This window comes from Ovis canadensis, chromosome 7 (assembly GCF_042477335.2).
Source record: "Ovis canadensis isolate MfBH-ARS-UI-01 breed Bighorn chromosome 7, ARS-UI_OviCan_v2, whole genome shotgun sequence".
NCBI lineage: Eukaryota > Metazoa > Chordata > Mammalia > Artiodactyla > Bovidae > Ovis > Ovis canadensis.
In genome coordinates, this window is record NC_091251.1 from 13,195,992 (window position 1) to 13,215,000 (window position 19,009).

Genomic DNA, 19,009 nt, shown 5'->3' on the forward strand with positions numbered 1-19,009 from the left:
ATAGAGGAGAGGCTGCAAACAGGAAACTCAGCAACCGAAAGTCTAGCCCGTGGGCATAGTTGGTCAGGCACAAACTGTGTTTTGTTTTCTACTTGAGATAACATGTTAAATATTGAAACCACCCCCTCCCCCCCAAAAAAAAACCCTTGTGTGGTTTGCAGTCTTCCTCACTGTAGTGAGTGGTCAAGTCTGAATGGCTGCTGCCCTGTAAGTGGGCTGCACCTTCCCCATTTGGCGCAGCCCCTGTGACTCACTCAATTACCTGCCAAAACCCTGCCGTCCTACGTTAGTCATCCAGGCTCTCAGAGAACCTCCTGCCGAGGATTCTGAAGCATCAGAGCAGCTGTCTCTGTCTTGAAGTTTTTCTTAGTACACTCCCCAGTGGTACTTTTTTTCTAAGGATGAACAAATGGGATATTATGGAAATTTAAATTCTAAAAATCGGAGTCTAACCTAAGCAAACCAGACTCTTTTGTTTGAAAAGAAAAATGCAGGCAGTACTGATTTAAAGTTATGCAAAAGAATACCTTTTGGCTTGGCCATACTTGTGTAAATATTCCCGGTGATGTGGTCTGCAGAGCCGCCATTCACAAAGGCGGCGAAGTGACAACTGGAAATCTCCTTCCGAGGTTCATAAGCTCAGAGCCTGGATAACTTAATTTTCCTCTGGCCAATAGCGATACGTTAACATGCAGGAAAGGGAAGCCGAATAAAACAGCTTCAACTGTATTGTTGAAGGAGCACTCTAAGAAATCCTTCTGGATAAAATCCCTGCCTCTTAAATCAGTAAGGAGAAAGTATAAATCCCTGTGTGACATAACAGTTGGAAAAAAGATCATCAGTTACGATTGTTCATTGGAATGATGTGCCCTAAATTTATGCGTTTGGGGGAGGGCATGCTTTTCTAAGACCATCCTAGGGAGTTCCCTTCATGCATGTAGGTTGACCTTGGACTAACCCCAAGATTTCCAGTCACCAGCACGTAGGAAGTGGAGGGCGTAGTATTACACATGCTTGGATTCTAGCCCATTAGAAAAAGGCACATGTGTTTTCCCGTGTTGGCTGTCTTTGTCTCCAGTTTTGAGTCACTCACTGACTATTTGATCTGAATTCCCCACGCCACTTCCATAAACATTCACATGCACTCCTCAGGAAGTGTGTGACATAACTTGGTGATTGATGTTTGGATTCCAATAGCAAGAGCACACGATCGCAGAAAAGGTCTGGACATCTAAGTAACTTGTGTCAGTTTATAAAGGTCCATGTCTCAGCATGTAAAAGAATGGATGTCGGGAAGCAGTGTGCTGGTAACAGGGTGAATTGGGATGATGACACAAGGAGCATGGATTCTAATCCCAGCACTGCTTCTGTGCCGCTGTGTGACCTTTGAGCAGATTTTCTCTACATTCCCTTTTCCTTGGGCATCAACGAAAGTGGTTGAAGGGCTTCCCTTGTAGCTCAGTCGGTAAGGAATCTGCCTGCAGTGCAAGAGACCCGGGTTCGATCCCTGGGTTGGGAAGATCCCCTGGAGAAGGAAATGGCAACCCACTCCAGTGTCCTTGCCTGGAAAATCTCATGGACAGAAGAGCCTGGTGGGCTGTAGTCCATGGGGTCGCAAAGAGTCGGGCACGACTGAGCGATTGAACTGGTGATTTTCAAAGCAGTATTCTATCTCTGACACTTAAGCAGTCATTGACTCTCATCATCTTTGCTTGAGAAATTGAGGCTCCTGGGGAGAATGCTCCTTCCCCGCTGGCTGATCAGTGATACCAATTAGACTCCTCTCCCTGATAAAATGACAGAAAGGCTCGTGTAACTGAGGACACTAGTGAGTCTTCACTGACCATCTCCCCCTCCTCCGTGTGCCATTTGTCTGGAGACACTATGGGACGCAGGACTGATTTTATGGGGAGACAGTCTTTTCTGTTTGGGTTTCAGGCCAGGGAGTTCTGTTCCTTCCAGAGGTTTCTCTTTCTACTTCTCTCCTTTCTTTTTTTAAACTGTATTTAATTTTGGCTTCGCTGGGTCTTACAGCGTCCGGAAACTTCATACAGAGCACGGGCTTCTCTCTACTTGTGGTTTGCAGGCTCCAGAGTGCTCGGGCTTCCATAGTTGCTTAGTTGCACCGTGGCCTGTGGGATCTTACTTCCTGGACTAGGAATTGAACTCGAATCCCCTGCTTTGGAATGTAGTCCGGTTTCTCTTATTTTTTGAGAGTGACTCCTGAAATTCTAGAATATTTCTTTTTTTCATTTTCCATTTTTGTTTTCCTCCTTAAAAACTCTTCTGGAGTGTGAGGAGGCTAGCAACATCACAGAGGCTTGGTTGAACAAATGGCAAATCCAAAGAATTATAGGTAGACAGTGATCGCAGAATAAGACACAGTAGGGAAGAGGGCCTGAAGGCCATCTGCATCCATCTGATAGACGTGTCCAGGCTGGTTCTGGGGCAGCTGGTCTGAAAACCAGAGGAAGCGTGCTGCCCTGCATAGCTCTGCTTCCTGCCCTCGAAACCCACAGAGGCAGGTGTGTTGTTCCTGCCCCAAACACACAGAATGTGCAGAGGCATCCAGATCTGTCTGAGCCCATCGACAGGTGACCCAGGAGGAAGGGAGAAGATTCAAGGAGCAGCGAAAGAAGAGCACAGGGCTCTGTGCCCTGTGATTCAAGAGAGGAGGAGGTACACGGAGAGGCAGTAACTAATGGAGCCACAGCAGGGCCAAGGCTGGAAAGAACAGGCCTGGAATGTAAGTAGAGGGTGAGAGCTGGCCAGATGTGAGAGGAAATTGTCATTACCGAAAGCTCTGAAGGAAAAGAATGAGTGTTTGACCTGGACTCTGGGGAGGTGGAGGCAGGAGGGATTGCTCCTCTTCTGACTTGTCCTCGGTCAAGCCTTCCTGTCCTCATCTCTGCCCTGACTTCTGGATCTTTCTGTGCTCTGTTTGGTTCTGAGCGGATTTTTATGTTGTTGGGATGGGCATTGGAAGGAGAATGGCTGTTGTAGACCCCACGGCTGGGACTCAGCCCTGCCCTCCCTCAGCTCATCGCTTCCTTCCTGAACCAGCGGAGGGTGTGGTGTTCAGTCAGGCTTTTACACGAGGGAGCGAGTAAGAACTAGACCACAGTGTTGTCTTGTTCCTGGTGCGGAGAATTTTTTGTAAAACATCAGAACTATACTATTACCATGAGATAGGATGGTGACAACGCCTTCACTGTAGTAAGTGTATTGGACCAAGAAGGCGAGACTTATGTCCCTTTCAGTGTTCAGTAGACCACCAGTGTTTCCCTACTAAGGAGACTGCAGAGGCAGCCAGATCATTTCTTGTACTGTCCTCATATCAACTTCAGTTAGAAGTAAAATGTGTGTTATGTTTACTGCAGCGATGAGGCAGTGGTAACACGTGATAAAAGCTAGCACTGCCCTTACTCTGATTCACATTCTGCAGGAGGTCCTCATGTCTCAAACTGCTTGTTGAAAGCAAGAAGACAACAAGCTGAGGGTTAGCACCCTCTATTGCATTCCTGGCTTCACTGTAAATGAAGTGAAGCTGCTCACCGAGATGGGAAGAAGCTGAAACAGAGAAGCTATTGTCTCTCATTAAAGATTTTTCAAAAGCATCCTCTAACAGAGCCCCAGCATCGTAGAATGTTACGTCTGGAAATGTCAGGTATCAGTGATGCCTCGTCATATTTTCCAGGTGAGGAAACAGGCTCAGAGGACCTATTCTTGTGCAAGGCCTCATAGTACCTCATGGAGAAGAGCATAGCGACGAAGGGTGTAGAGGAGCCCTCTTTTAAAAAAATTGTTTTTATTTTTTAAAAATTTATTTGTTGTTCTTTTGCTGTGCTGGATCTTTGTTGCTTTGCGGGGGCTCTCTCTAGCTGCAGTGAGCAGGGGCTCCTTTTCGTTGTGGAGCTCAGGCCTCTCACTGCGGTGGCTCCTCTTGCTGTGCAGCACAGGCTCCAGGCCTGTGGGCTTCAGTAGTGGAGGCGCCTGGGCTTAATTGCCCCTCGGCACATGGAATCTTCCTGGACCGGGGATCAAACGTGTGCCCCTGAATTGGCAGGCGGATTTTTAACCACTGGACCAGCAAGGAAGTTCCCAGATGAGGCTTCCGACAGCCTGGAGCACAGGGGTCTGCCACTCATTAGCTTGTGTCCTTGGACAAGCTCCTGCACCTCTCAGTGCCTCAGCTGCTACATTTAAAAAACGAGACTAATAGGACTCCCTTCACAGCCCTGTCACCGGAGTTGAGTTCATTAGCACAGGTCAGATGCGGAGCACAGTGCAGGAACCCTGTTTCCTGCCTGGCACCGTGGAGTTGGCATCACGGTTAAATCTCCAGTTTCTTGAATCACAGTGCACAGATCTCACTGCCTTTCAGATTTTGCTGATTTTACTTTTCACTCACAAATATTCAGTGGAGATTGTTCATATTCCCGTGTCTGTTTTTGTTTTATTGCTTACCATCAGCTTTCCTCCTTTTTCTGTTAATATCCATGATCTTCTAATCACCTCATCCAGTGTATTTTCTCTTCATTCCTTGGCCATTTACTTCTATCATGAAGCGCCTTTCTTCATTCATCCTTTGTCTCTCTGACACTTCGCCTTCTGTGTTCCTTTCCTGACTTCTGCTTCTTCCTGCCACCCAACTGGGCTGGGCTTCCTGCACCTCTAGCTGGGCTCTGGGGCTCCTCACGTGACTCAGTCACCTTCAGGGTTTGGCTCTTCCACGTGGTGCGCTTCCTGGTGTCCTTGCAGAGATTTAGTTCAGCATTTGACATCACTCCCTCTGGTCGGGGAGACACCATCCTCTTGTATCTGTGAATATCTCGAGCCTAATTCGACTCCTCCATTTCCTTTCCTGCCTGAGTCCAGTTGATGGCTAAATCCCATTGACCTTTAAGAAGGAAAGATCCTCCCTTCCTTTGCTTACCAGTCCCCATCCGCTCATACCTGGACTGCCCCTCTCTCTTCCGATTTCCTGACTCCAGCCTTTCTTCAGTCTACCTTGTACTGTGTCTCCAGAGTTATTCTCTTAAAAGGCTGCCTTGTATACATCATTTGTATTTTTACTAAAATTTCTATCTGTACCAACAGACATCTTTACTGGCTGTCTGGTAAATAAAGTCCAAATTTCATAGCTTGGCACTGAAGGCTCTCTGTAGTCTTTATTCTTCCTTCTCGTCCTTGTTCACGTTATGCTCTGTTGTGTCTGAGTCATTCCAACATGTATCCTTGTGTGCTGGGGTGGGGGGACTGTACCCCCATTTCCCTTCCCTGCTTAGACCGGGCTTGTCTGACGCTCACCTGTCCTTTACTCTTTCTCCACCACAGCCTTCCTCTGCTGCTCCTGCTTGTTGCAGTTTCCCTCTCTGAATTCCTCTTGGATTTTTCCAGTGACCGTATCATCAGCTGTGCTTTCATGTGTCAGCCCAGCTGTAAACTGCCCCAGGGCAAGGGTCCATCTCTGATGTCCAGTACCGTCCTCTTCATCAGACCATTTAAGAACAGAGACAGAGAGAATGAGCTCCATAATGGACTGAAGTGAAGTGAAGTGAAGTCGCTCAGTCGTGTCTGACTCTTTGCAATGCCATGGACTGTAGCCTACCGGGCTCCTCCGTCCATGGGATTTTCCAGGCAGGAATACTGGAGTGGGTTGCCATTTCCTTCTCCAGGAGAACTTCCCCACCCAGGGATCGAACCCAGGTCTCCTACATTGTAGTCTGAGCCACAAGGGAAGCCCATAATGGACTGCAGAGTGACCCAAATGGAGAAAGCTGTTTAGGAGTCTCCCTTCTGCCTCTCCAAGTCACAGAGAACCTGACCTTGTCTCCTGAGTAGTCTGGGCCTCCACTTGTGCATACTGAACTCTGAAGGGAGCTGAAGCCATTTCTCAGGTTCTGAACCAGGTATCATGTGAATGACTCCAGGGATTGGATGCGTTATCTTCACTGCAGTCCCCGCTTCCCTGTTGCGATTCAGTGGGAGAGTAGAGTGGTTTACAGAAGCAACATGTAACTTGATGAAGACAGTGTAGTGAGTTTACAAATAAAGAGGATGGGTTTTTTCCTTAAACATAGCCACAGAAAGTGATGAGACAGCTTTCAAAAAAAAGGAAGAGTTCACAACTGGTGACAAAGACAGTATCTCCTCTTAGGGTTCCTTTACTTGGCTCTCAGCCCTGTTGGTGTCCTGAATAGAATTAATTGCTTCTTCTTTCCATTCCTCCAAATTCTTGGTTGAATTGGCAAATAGCAGGCACTTGGCAAAATTGTCACTTGGCCAATTTGTTGTTCTCCTAAAAGTGACATGCCCCTCTTCTTCCCCACGCCACTCCTCAATCTGAAAGACATAATCTGAGCTCCTTTCAGTCTCATGGTATATCACAGCCCTTCTTTCTGCCAGGATAAGCTTTCCCCTTTCTATTCCTCTTCCTCTGAATCAAGATGAGGCTACTTTTCACAAGAAACTGCTTTTGGAAGAATGAATTGATTCCCCATTTATCAATTTTAAGAGAGTATAATTTCAGTGGGTAGGGATCTCACTGTACTAAATCTCTGATTCAGGGCAAGCAAGCAGAAACATAACTGTCTCTGAAACTCTAAAACTTCTAGAATCTGAGTTACTACAGAGTCTTAAAATTCCAGCTACACACTTTTTCTTCTGCCATTGTTTATCAGATTCTCTTCTAGAAAACCATCTTCTATAACTGAATCCAAATGTCTCTCTTTTCTACTGAAACTTCATTTTTTTTTGTTCTCTATCTTCCCCTGGGGAAATATTTTTGGTTCAGACCTTATCTCAAAGCCTTTCTAACAAGCTCTTTTTTTCCCCTAAAGCCTCTGAAGTAACACTGCTCTCCTTGGCCCCAGACATCCAGACGTTTTCTGATCCCATTAGATGTTGATTACATTGTTGGCCCTTATTCCTGGTGACTTTTTTTTTCCCCTTTCAAAGTGGCAGTTGCTGTGATTGAATGGGTTTTAAATTGTCTCAGTAGGAGTTCTTTATGGCTTGGATCTCTTTGGATTTTCCATCTTTTAGGGGGAGGGGATTAAAATAAAACTGTGAGGTTTGTCAGACGTGGGTTACTGAAACCGAGAGGCTGCACGTCCCCTGGGAAGGTTGCAGGGCAATAACACAGCTTCAGCACTAATCACTAGGAGTCTTGTTTCTCACGCTGAATTCCAAACCAACTGTTACCCTGGCGGTATACTTACCCTGGCAGTATATTTCTTAAGAAGTTTTGTGTCCTTGATTGCTCCAAAGATACTATGGCAAAGACTGTATTCCACTCTGCTAACCTTTCTGTGACAAGCTGTATTGCTGATGGCTTCAGCATGTTTAAATTTAATCAACTTAAATTGTTCAATTGAGTGAAAATGAAAAAAAGAAACCAGATGACTTGGACAACGCGAAAAGGAGGACAAAAGATATTTCTTTGCCTTGCTCCTCAAGGGTCTTTGGGTTGAACCTCCATGGGAAAAAATATCTTTATATGCTTTCCAGAAGCAAGAGCTATTCAGATGATTTAATCTAGCAAGTTTGTGTAATTTTTTTAAACCCATGTTTACTAATTATTAGTAATTTTTGTATGCTTGTAAGCAGCATTGCTGGGTGAACAGCTCCATTGCTGGAAAACTCAGATTTTTATCTGACATGTTTATTGTCACAGTAGACTTGTATCTATCTATATTAATATTTATCTATATTTAGGGAATGTTGTACTGATAAATATATAGGTGTGATGTTTGGGGATAGCAGTAAAGTGAAACATGATATTCCTAATTACTTTAGGGAGGCGTCTCTTCCCATTGTTTAACTGTCTTTACTACTAACCTCCAACTCAGTAAATTCACTTAGTGAAATCATTTCTCCAATGGGAGAGTGGATCTGAATTTGCAGTAATTTTATTTCCTTCCTTTTGGAGTCTGACATTTTCTCTTTTCGACTAAGTCATGAGAGATATTCTTAGTAGCCAAATGTATTTAGAAAATGTTATTTAAGGCTGTTTTCTTTTTTTAAGCCGAGACATCTGAAGTTTTGAAATGTATAGGCTCAACTTCAGAGCAGATGTTTAGTTCATTCTCTAGTTCCAGGGATTATGTCAAGTATTATATAATTTGGAGTGTTTCTTCCATTTACTCTATTAGACAATCAAAATACATTTAGTTTCTCTCTGTAAGTTTTCTTCTTTCTCTAGTTGCGTTAGGTGTAAGGTTAGGTTGTTTATCTGATGTTTCATTTTTTGAGGTCGGCTTGTTTTGCTATAAGCTTCCGGCTTAGCGCTGCTTTTACTGCGTCCCATAGTTGTCATGCTTTCATTGTCATTTGTTTCTAGGCATTTTTTTTTACTTCTTCAGTGACCTCTCGGTTGCTTAGAAGCTTACTGTTTAGCCTCTATGTGTTTGTGTTTTTTACAGTTTGTTTCCTGTAATTGATACCTAATCTTACAGTGTTGTGGTCAGAAAAACAGCTTGATACAATTTCAGTTTTCTTAATTTGCCAAGGCTTGATTTCTGTCCAGATGACCTGTCTGGGGGTATTAGTGGGCTGTTAAAGTCTCCCACTATTATTGTGTTACTGTTGATGTCCCCTTTTATAGTTGTTAGCATCTGCCTTATGTCTTGAGGTGCTCCTGTGTTGGGTGCATATATATATCTATCATTGTTATATCTTTCTGGGTTGATCATTATGTAGTGTCCTTCTTTGTCTCTTGAAACAGTCTTTATTTTAATGTCTATTTTATATGATATAAATGTTGCTACTCCTACTTTCTTTCAATTTCCATTTGCATGGAATATCTTTTTTCCAGCCCCTCACTTTCAATCTGTATGTGTCCCTTGGTCTGAAGTGGGTTTCTTGTAGACAGTGGTCTGGGAGCACATGGAGCTAAAAGGTCCCTGTGACAATGAACTCTTCCCTCTCTGGCAGCCCAGGCTTTTTTCCTCCGGTAGGTTTTAATTTAAGTCTACTTGCCTCTTACTTAGCTGTGAGTATTCTATAAATGTCTATAGTTCACGGAAACATGGACGATCATTCCACATGTTAAAAGTATGTGAGTAACTGAGGCCATCATTCATGTTACATACACATTTTGTGAGTGATGGGGACATTTCCCCACTTGGAAATTTTGTTTATTAGGTAACCAGATCTGTCTGAATCAACTGTTTAGATTTAGATAATTTCAGCATTTCCATATATCCTATCCAAAGAGACATCCTGATCAGATTTTTGTATGTTTACTTGGTTTGTCATGCCTACTGTTGCTGGTATTTAGTGTGTTAATGCGCCGCATAGCTTCGTGCAGAGAACTCAAGTGTGGGTCAAGTTAGGTGTCAAATGAGTTGGAGAGGCAGAGGAAGGTGGTGGTAGAGCCTGAAGCAAGGAAAGGAGATGGAGAGATGCAGCAAGTGGGGTCACTTGGCTGCTGTATGAGTGGGAGGCAGGACGGCACTGAGACTGGGGTTCCAGGGGCCCCGCTGCCGGGCCCTGGGTGCCAGACAAGAGGCTGGTAACTTAGTTCTGTTCAGGAATCACAGGGAGGCTCAGTAGTCTTTACAAATAAAAGAGTAAAAACAGTAGCGTGGCCGGTACTTTGGAATGATTTTTCAGAAACCAAGGTTTGGTTCTCTTGGTTATTCTGTGTTTGTTGAAGGTTTGTGGGCCAGGTGAGTTAATAATTATTTCTTTTAGTAAAATAGCCCTTTCGTTACCTTTTATATATGGGCTAACAATTCATTACTGGAAATGGGCTGTTTTAAATTCAATAAAATTCTAAATCATAATCAGTTCTAGATCATGCCAGTACTTGATCCCATCCCATTTAAAAAAAAAAGAAAAAGAAAAACATGGTTAGAGACAGCCAATTTTAGACCTGGGCTTCTGGAATGTATTGGCTGCATGATAAGGGTTACAGAGGGCATGTTGGTTCTTTTCAGAATATAGTAGGCCACTTGACGAGGCTTCCCTGATAGCTCAGTTGGTAAAGAATCTGCCTGCAATGCAGGAGACCCCAGTTCGATCCCTGGGCTGGGAAGATCCCCTGGAAAAGGGAGCGGCTACCCACTCCAGTATTCCAGCCTGGAATATTCCATGGACTAACAAAACTTCAGAAAAGGAAAGGAGCAGTTGAGTCCCAGGGATCAGAAAGCGTAAGTGTTTAAACACCTTCTCTCCCCCTCCATCCAGGCCTCACTGTGTCGCCAGCACCTGAGGCCTGCAGCCCTCACTGCTCGCTGTGCCCGGGTTCTCGTTGTACAGGGAGAAGGTCTAGGTGAGAGGTCACAGCCCTAGAGCTGTGAAGGGTCAAGGTTGAGATCTGAGGGCCCAGTCTCTCTCTAAAGAAAGTTTCCAGCAGTCTTCTCCTTTCCAGTCTCATGTCCTGTCCTCTGCAGTACACAGTGCCTGCCAACCTGAGCCTCTGGATTTCTGTGAGGGCCGTTTATTCTCAGAATCCCCTCTGTAGGTTCTTCAGAGGCTACAGCAGAGCGAGGAAGTTAGGTCGCCGGCTTTGTCTCCCTAAATTTGTTGAAAGGACTCCTCTGCTGTGTTACCTCCTGTTCTCTTGCCCTCACCTTTCTCTTTGCTCTTTTGTGGGGAGTAGGAGGCGGGGTGGACTTTGCCATCATCTGGATGGTTTGGGATGGCTTTGGAAAGAAGAGGTGAGTAGGGTGAGTAGTATGTGGTCATTCTGCTGTCTTTAACCAGAGGCCTGTGTTATCACACTCCAAGGAAAAGTAGAGAAGTTAGTCAAGTTTCTATACAATTATATGCAGTATGTCGTGTAACTCAGACCCTATTATCATTCTGAAATTCAAGGTATTTCTACTGGATTTCTAAATGACCTACTGATGTGACTCAGTCTCTGATTCAACCAGTTTACGGGGCAAGCCAAGCCTCTGGCAGGACGCTGGTGCTTGTGTTCTAACGAGACGTCCCTGCGAGCAGTGTTGTGGGACAGGGACGGGGTTCTCCACCCACCTAGGTGTGGTTTTCTGAGTTGAATTCTTCCCTGCTCTGGGACCCAGTTCCTCGTTTGTGGATGAGGGTCTGTTCCCTAAAGGGCCTTTTAGGTCCACGTTCTGTGACTCCGAATGCAAGTGCAGCTGGCTGAGGGGAGGATGGCGTAGGTGAAAGCCACATACCTCTCACTCACGGGTCTTTATCAGGAGCTGGAGACCACGAGGCAGAAGGGAAGGGGAGACGCCGTGAAGTGTTGTGCTTGTCCGCAGTGGTGCGTGAGGGCCTGCTCCGGTTCTCAGCTCTCCTGCGGCTGAGGCTGGGGCTCCTGGAGCGCACCTGCTCGTTGACCGTAGCGCACACTGCCCTGTCCTCCTCTGTGGCAGCTGATGTGCTAACTGCGTGAAGTCCCCCAGCTCGCTCTGAGTGGAGTGTAAGCTAGAGGGCTGGAAACTGTTTCAGTCAGCATTCAGTTTTCTGAGGAAGGGAAATGTGGCATCCAAGCAATTTCCACTGTAACTGCCCTTACGATAAAAAGTCCCGCTGAACTATAAAATCAGCTGTAGGAGGAGGGCAGCTCAGTGAAGCTATACGGAGTATGGGGCTTGTGTGACATCCTTCCATCCTGTTTTGTTCAACAATCTGGACTTGTTTTCTCCTATTGCCTTATAAACAGATGGCACATCTGTCACAGGCAGGTCAGTTCAATACGGTTTAAATTCTAGATTTATTTCGATTGAAAGTTCAAACCTATTCCAAATTAGACTAAAACAACAACAACGAAATGAGCTCATATAACTTGTATGTCTAGGAGTGCCCTTGGCTAAACCCTGAGGCCCCGGTGTTCCCTGTGGGCCTGACTCTCTGCCCTTCTGTTCGTTCATCGTGCTCGTGCACACGGGGCTGAGGGGAGGTTCACTTGGGTCAGGCTCCGACCCCAGACCAGCCCCTACCTGGGGAGGGGGACTCATGCTGTGCTTCCTCAAACCACGCCACAGGGAGAGGAATGGGCCGCAGGGAGAGGAATGGGCCGGGCAGTGACAACTCCCCACCGTTCTCTGCTTCATACATGCCAAGTATAGTCACTTTGTGAAGATTAAATTTGCACACTAGGAAGCCAGAAAGTGGGATTTGGCCTTTTTAAAGCAGGCAGAGAGGAGCCATTGGAGGATACAAACAATATAATGAATGACCTGAACGGGCTCAACCTGGGCTCCATGCGAAGAATCCATCACCTAGACTGAGTTGGAAATAGGAGACCAGGTAATGATCAGAAACTGGTAGTACCTGGCTTCGGTGTTTGGATTTCACCCAGAGAGGAGTTGGCAGCTCGCTGTGGGAAAGCTGACCGATGAGCAGTGTGTGTGTGTGTGTGTGTGTGTGTGTGTGTGTGTGCGTGTGTGCGTGCGCACGTCTGTGTGTGTGTCTATGTCTGTGTCTGTGTGTGTCTGTGTGTCTGTGTGTGTGTGTGTGTCTGTGTGTGTGTGTCTGTGTGTGTGTGTGTGACAAATGAGTATAAACACCATGGTTGACTAAGATGAGCCTCCCAAATTGAGGCTCCGTCCACGCAGCCCGTTTCCTCTTGGAGGATCTGCCACAAATATGCTGTATTTGGTGTGCCGGACCTTCATCCCCACCCCATCTGGACTTGACCGCCAAAGTCCTGTCTAGTCGTGGCTGAGGCCCCGTTCTGCTACCTGGGGTCCTGGTCCCAGGAATCTGAGTGGTTTCAGCAGGTACATCAATCAAACCCCTGAAAATGTATGAGGGGAAGGTCCATTCCATTTACCAGATTAAGAGGGGGCTGACTGAAGGAGATTAAGAACCACTGCTCTATGAAAGTAGTCCTGCTTTCTCTCAGAGTTGCCCTTCTGGGCTCCCACGCTCCTATTACTCAGTTTAATTCTGAAAGAGTCTCACGGTATCATGAGATGTTCCAGTGACAGATTTATTCCTGGGGTTGTCCCAGTTGAAACAGAGGACATACTTTTATAAAGAAATCTTGTTATTAATATGGTAGCAAGCAAGAGCAATGCTGATGTTACTATATAAACTAATAGTCTCCAAGCGTCTCTGTTTCGCAATTAAGTAGTTTGAGATTTTACAGTTTGTGTTGCCAATTTCTGCATATTCAGCAATTGTTTCCCTCCTGCGTTAATTTTATGCACCTTATAAGCACAAACTAGGTATTATGGGACAAGGTGAGAAATAAATAGATTGGTGAATATTCTTTCCACAATTCAGTGAATTGTCACAATTCCTTTTGAGACCTTTGCTTTATTTATTCATGTTTTAAATTTTTATTTTTAATTGAAGGATAATTGCTTTACAGCGTTGTGTTGGTTTCTGCCATATGTATTCATAATTATGAATTAGCCATAAGTCTTATAAACCCCCTCCTTGAACTTCGTCCCGCCCCTAACCTCATCCTATCCCAGTAGGTTGTCACAGAACACCAGGTTGAGCTCCCTGCATCATACAGCAAATTCCCACTGGCTCTCTGTTTTACATACAGTAATGCGTATGTTTCAGTGGCCACAGGACTGGAAACGGTCAGTTTTCATTCCAATCCCAAAGAAAGGTAATGCCAAAGAATGCTCAAACTACCGCACAATTGCACTCATCTCACACGCTAATAAAGTAACGCTCAAAATTCTCCAAGCCAGGCTTCAGCAATGCGTGAACCGTAAACTTCCAGATGGTCAAGATGGTTTTAGAAAAGGCAGAGGAACCAGAGATCAAATTGCCAACATCTGCTGGATCATGGAAAAAGCAAGAGAGCTCCAGAAAAACATCTATTTCTGCTTTATCAACTATGCCAAAGCCTTTGGCTGTGTGGATCACAATAAACTAGGAAAGATTCTGGAAGAGATGGGAATACCAGACCACCTGACCTGCCTCTTGAGAAATCTGTATGCAGGTCAGGAAGCAACAGTTAGAACTGGACATGGAACAACAGACTGGTTCCAAATAGGAAAAGGAGTATGTCAAGGCTGTATATTGTCACCCTACTTATTTAACTTACATGCAGAATACACCATGAGAAACACTGGACTGGAAGAAACACAAGCTGGAATCAAGATTGCCGGGAGAAATATCAATAACCTCAGATACACAGATGACACCACCCTTGGCAGAAAGTGAAGAGGAACTAAAGAGCCTCTTGATGAAAGTGAAAGAGGAGAGTGAAAAAGTTGGCTTAAAGCTCAACATTCAGAAAACGAAGATCATGGCATTCGATCCCATCACTTCATGGGAAATAGATGGAGAAACAGTGGAAACAGTGTCAGACTTTATTTTTCTGGGCTCCAAAATCACTGCAGATGGTGACTGCAGCCATGAAATTAAAAGACGCTTACTCCTTGGAAGAAAAGTTATGACCAACCTAGATAGCATATTCAAAAGCAGAGATATTACTTTGCCAACAAAGGTCCATCTAGTCAAGGCTATGGTTTTTCCAGTGGTCATGTATGGATATGAGAGTTGTAAGAAAGCTGAGCGCTGAACAATTGATGCTTTTGAACTGTGGTGTTGGAGAAGACTCTTGAGGGTCCTTTGGACTGCAAGGAGATCCTACCAGTCCATCCTAAAGGAGACCAGTCCTGGATGTTCATTGAAAGGAAGGATGCTAAAGCTGAAACTCCCGTACTTTGACCACCTCATGCGAAGAGTTGACTGATTGGAGAAGACTCTGATGCTGGGAGGGATTGAGGGCAGGAGGAGAAGGGGACGACAGAGGATGAGATGGCTGGATGGCATCACCGACTCGATGGACGTGAGTCTGAGTGAACTCCGGGAGATGGTGATGGACAGGGAGGCCTGGCGTGCTGCAGTTCATGGGGTCGCAAAGAGTCGGACATGACTGAGAGACTGAACTGAACTGAATGCGTATGTTTCAGTGCTACTTTCTCAGTTCATCCCCACCCTCTCCTTCCCCTGCTTTGTTCACAAGTCTGTTTCCTGTGCATCTCTGTCGCCGCCCTGCAAATAGGTTCATCTGTGTGATCTTTGTTTTAAGCTACATCAATTTAAGTAGGTTTTGCAGAAGTATTCTCCAACCTCTTTCTTGTACTATTTCCCCAGAACATGTGTTTTAAGTTCTAAATGGCTATTTAACAAAAATCAAAACTGCAATTTCGTTACTGAGACCCTGGGCCTTTTCCTGTTGCCACATGCCATCACCTTGAGACAGAGGCAAACCCTGGTAAGAACTGGATGGTGTCCTCCCTACACCCCACGGGAGGGCAAACACTGGGCAACTCCCGAGTTCCAGAAATGTGTTGACAGGTTTTTTCTAATCTCCTGGCTTTGTCTATCTTTTCAACTCAGCATTAACACTGTTTGTTTTTGAATTAAAAACAAACAACCACCACCACAGAACCTTAAGGTTGGGAGAAATCTGTGAGCAAAGTCTGGTTTTACTTAAGTGACCAGGTTTTAACAGCTTTAGCAAGGAGTTGAAGAAGAGAGAATGAAATGCCAAACTGAGTTTTTCATGTGTTACGTTTAACTGCCTTCACAGAAAAAAGAAAAAGACTGAAATGAAATATACAAAATGCTAATAATCAGTTGTGGGAAGTGATTGTATGGGTGGTTTTTTGGTCTTTATCTCCCAGTGTTCAGTTGTATGAGAGATAATTGTTTTGTTTACAAAACAAACATTTCCACCCCCCCACACACCAAATGTACTGCCATTTCTGAAAGTGCCGAAAGCATATCAGCCTGTTTTAAGAATGTCTACATTAGCAGGCAGTGATAGGCATGAAACGTAAATGGATATTTTACTACATTTTATAGTCTAAACTACCCAGCTGTCCCTACCCCAGAGCTTTGTAATTCTTGCATTGCCTACTTTTTAAACTTGAATAACTGTGAGGTTGAGTGTATGTTACTGTGACTGCTGCTGATGCTGTATGGGAAGCCAAATATAGCTGCATTCTTGATGTCTGTCTGATGCCAATCTAACAGCCAGAAATATTTGAATGTTTCTATTACTGTTAAAGGAGGGAAAATCCACAAAGTATACTTCCTTCCTTCACCTCTGAAGGCCTCCTTTAATTTATACCTACCTCCCTTTCCATCTTACTCAATGCATGGGAATTATTTTTCTGCTGTTGCAACAGCAGGAAAATATTTCAATTCTGACACCTCAAGCATGAGAAGACCCTGATTGCTTTTCATTGCTCTTGCGTTCAGTTCAGTTCAGTTCAGTCGCTCAGTCATGTCCGACTCTTTGCGACCACATGAATTGCAGCACTCCAGGCTCTTGCCTTAGAAGAAATTAAATCACCAGCAATATTTTGCATCCAGCCAACACACATCAAAACTCCTGCCTGCCTTGGTGTTGAGAGACTTGGAAGTTTCTGATTCATTCGGAAGTTACGGTGGAGCTGAGATTGAGCCATGAGAAAGTCCTGTTTTATTTCTCGGACACCTTCTAGTAGCCCACTTGTGTTCCTGTGCCTTCTCTATAACTAGCCAGAGGCCTCTGTGTTGCCAGCCCACTTCTCCCCTCTTCCTTGGTGAACAGCTATCATTTAATGTAAATGACTCTTCTGTGGATTTGAACTTTAACTTGCATTTTCCTTGGCAGAAATAATATTAGGTAGTTTTATGACCTCCTAAATCTGGAGGCACCAGTTTTCCTAGTTTGCAGTTTTTTAATTGGATTTCTCCATTAAAAGTATGTTAAAGATGTTAAGATAAATAAACACTAGCTCTTCATGGATTGTGCCTATTTATGTCCCCGTCATGTGGAACATGATGTCAGTGGAAGTACCTAAATTTTATTAAAATATCTTTGAATATGCTGCTCAAACATTTCTGTGATGTTAGCTTTAAATCTGATGGCCAAAAGTGTACTCATTAAAAAGAAGTAAAATGTTCACATTTTTGCCTCAGTGAGCTGAGTAATGTATTTATACCAATTAGATATTTAACTTACATATAAACTGTATTCTGTGATCCCTATTAAGAAGCCAGATACTTAATGAATTGTATACTCAAAAGAGTTATTCCCAGAAGGCATATACATCTCCAAGTTCTCTTTGAAGTTGAAGGCAAGTTCAGTCAATTAGCAAGTGTTTAATGAAGCCCCCAAGAGCTCTCTAGGAGCCCCGTTTACTACTTTTCTTCCCAATTAAAAAAAAAAAAAGTGTTAGAGTGAATACAGCTTAATTTCAGGCTCTCATTTCTTTTATTTTAATGTACACATTCTGGCTTCTTATTTTTTAAGCTTCATTATAAATGCAGTCTTCTGGGAATGGACCCTTCGGGAACACACTCCTGGACCAGCCTCTCAACCCGGCCCTGACATGGTCCCACTGAAGACACTGGATCAGCTCTGGGGGGAGCTTGCTTCTCTTCTCTGAGTGTCTGGTGGCTCTTCTGCTCTGTCTTGAACTTGAGCTTGAGCTTACTGTGTTATTGCTGGCATGGAGAGCGCCTCACTTGGGAAATTATAATATCGATAGTTGGCAACGCTTATAATGAAGATAATAATATATGGCATTCAACTGTATGCCCAGCCTCATCCTAAGCACTAATTCATTAGCATAATGAACCCTTCACTCCTCAGTAGCCTTAAATATAATTGTCCCCATTTTTCAGATGATGAAGTAGAGACAGAAAAGTTAAGTGACCTGTCCAAAGTCACATAGCTCGTTAGCGACACAGGTGAGATTGGAGCAAGGGGTCTGGTTCCAGAGCCTGCACTCCTGAACTACACGGCCTCCTCGGGGTGTCCCTGTCGGCTGCCAGCAGCTCTGGGAGTGGTTGACGTTTGCATTCTAGATTATTAGTGGCCTCGGTTTATGCAGTAACGGCAGCAGTGTCATCTCAAATCCAAGATCAAGCTGCCGTCTCATGCCCTCTTGGGTAGATCAGAGGAGACTGAAGGGTGGGTACTGCCAGCTGCATCTTGCCCTGTTGTAGAATTCCCCCATGAACACGGGGAAGTCCAGCCTGCTCAGGTCAGGGCCCCAAGCACACAGTTGCAGGAGCCCTGCTCATGCTGCCTTCCTCTCTGGGCTCTCGAACAGTCTGGCAGACCCTGCCAGCGTCTTACGGTTGCTAAAATTAAGTAAAGTGAGCAGAGTGTTCAGATTCTGGTTCTTTCTGCTTCTGCATGGTTGCAGTAAAAGGATGGCCCCACAGAACTGTTGTTTTTCCTGTGGGAGTGGAAGTCTGAAGTTCTTTTTATCAAAATGGTTTTCTGCAGCAGATTCCATGCCCAGGCAGAGACACGTCTTTGCACCATAAGTGAAGATGTGCTTATCCGAGCCCTGAATCTTCTTGTGTATGCCTGCTAGGGAGAGGACGTGGGCCGGGAGAGTTTCCCAGACGGCCTGCTCTCAAATGCCAAGACCGTCAAATCCATGCTCACCATTTTATTGTATTCCCTTCACCTAATTTCTCTAAGTATTATTGGATCTTTTTAATTCTCAAGTGCTGAATTCTATTTAAATATACTTTCTCTGAAGGTCATTTACTTTTCTCATAATAAATGTGTTGAAGAAATGAATCCATTGGCAAGCTGAGTCACATATAAGTTTATTTAGCAATTCCTTTCAGGAAGTACCGCGGCATGTATGTGTTTGGTTACTGGAATCTAAGTTAAAAAAGAAGCTGTTGTTTTTATTTAGAGGAAAATTCCTGTTTGATTCATTTCTCATGTGTACTAAAATCATACTTTTGAAGAACCCCAAAAATGGAAAGTGAAAGGAAGAATGAATAGTTTTGTGCTGTTCCTGGAATTGATTTAAAAACAAAAACACACAAACAAAAAAAATAGACCCCATCTTTATTGTGAAACAATTGAATGTTTACATGGCACTTTTCATTTTGTGCAGCTCCAAGAGCCAAGTCATCTCACCCCTAAATAATTACAGAAAATCCATCTGGCCCAGCCTAGGAGAAGCAGAGCTGAGAGGCGGCCTTTGGGGAGTATCGTTACTAATAACACATGGTTGGACGTTAGCCCCAGGTCTGTGGAGTGGGCTCAGCATCCTGAGTAAAGGTCAGACCATTGGTCTTTTCTCCTTTA

At 44.5% G+C, this 19,009-nt stretch overlaps 1 protein-coding gene across 3 annotated transcripts in view; it reads left to right on the forward strand.

The window, feature by feature from the left end:
• Positions 1–19,009, forward strand: part of MCC (MCC regulator of WNT signaling pathway) — a 310,847-nt gene that overhangs the window by 51,571 nt on the left and 240,267 nt on the right. The window lies entirely within an intron of this gene.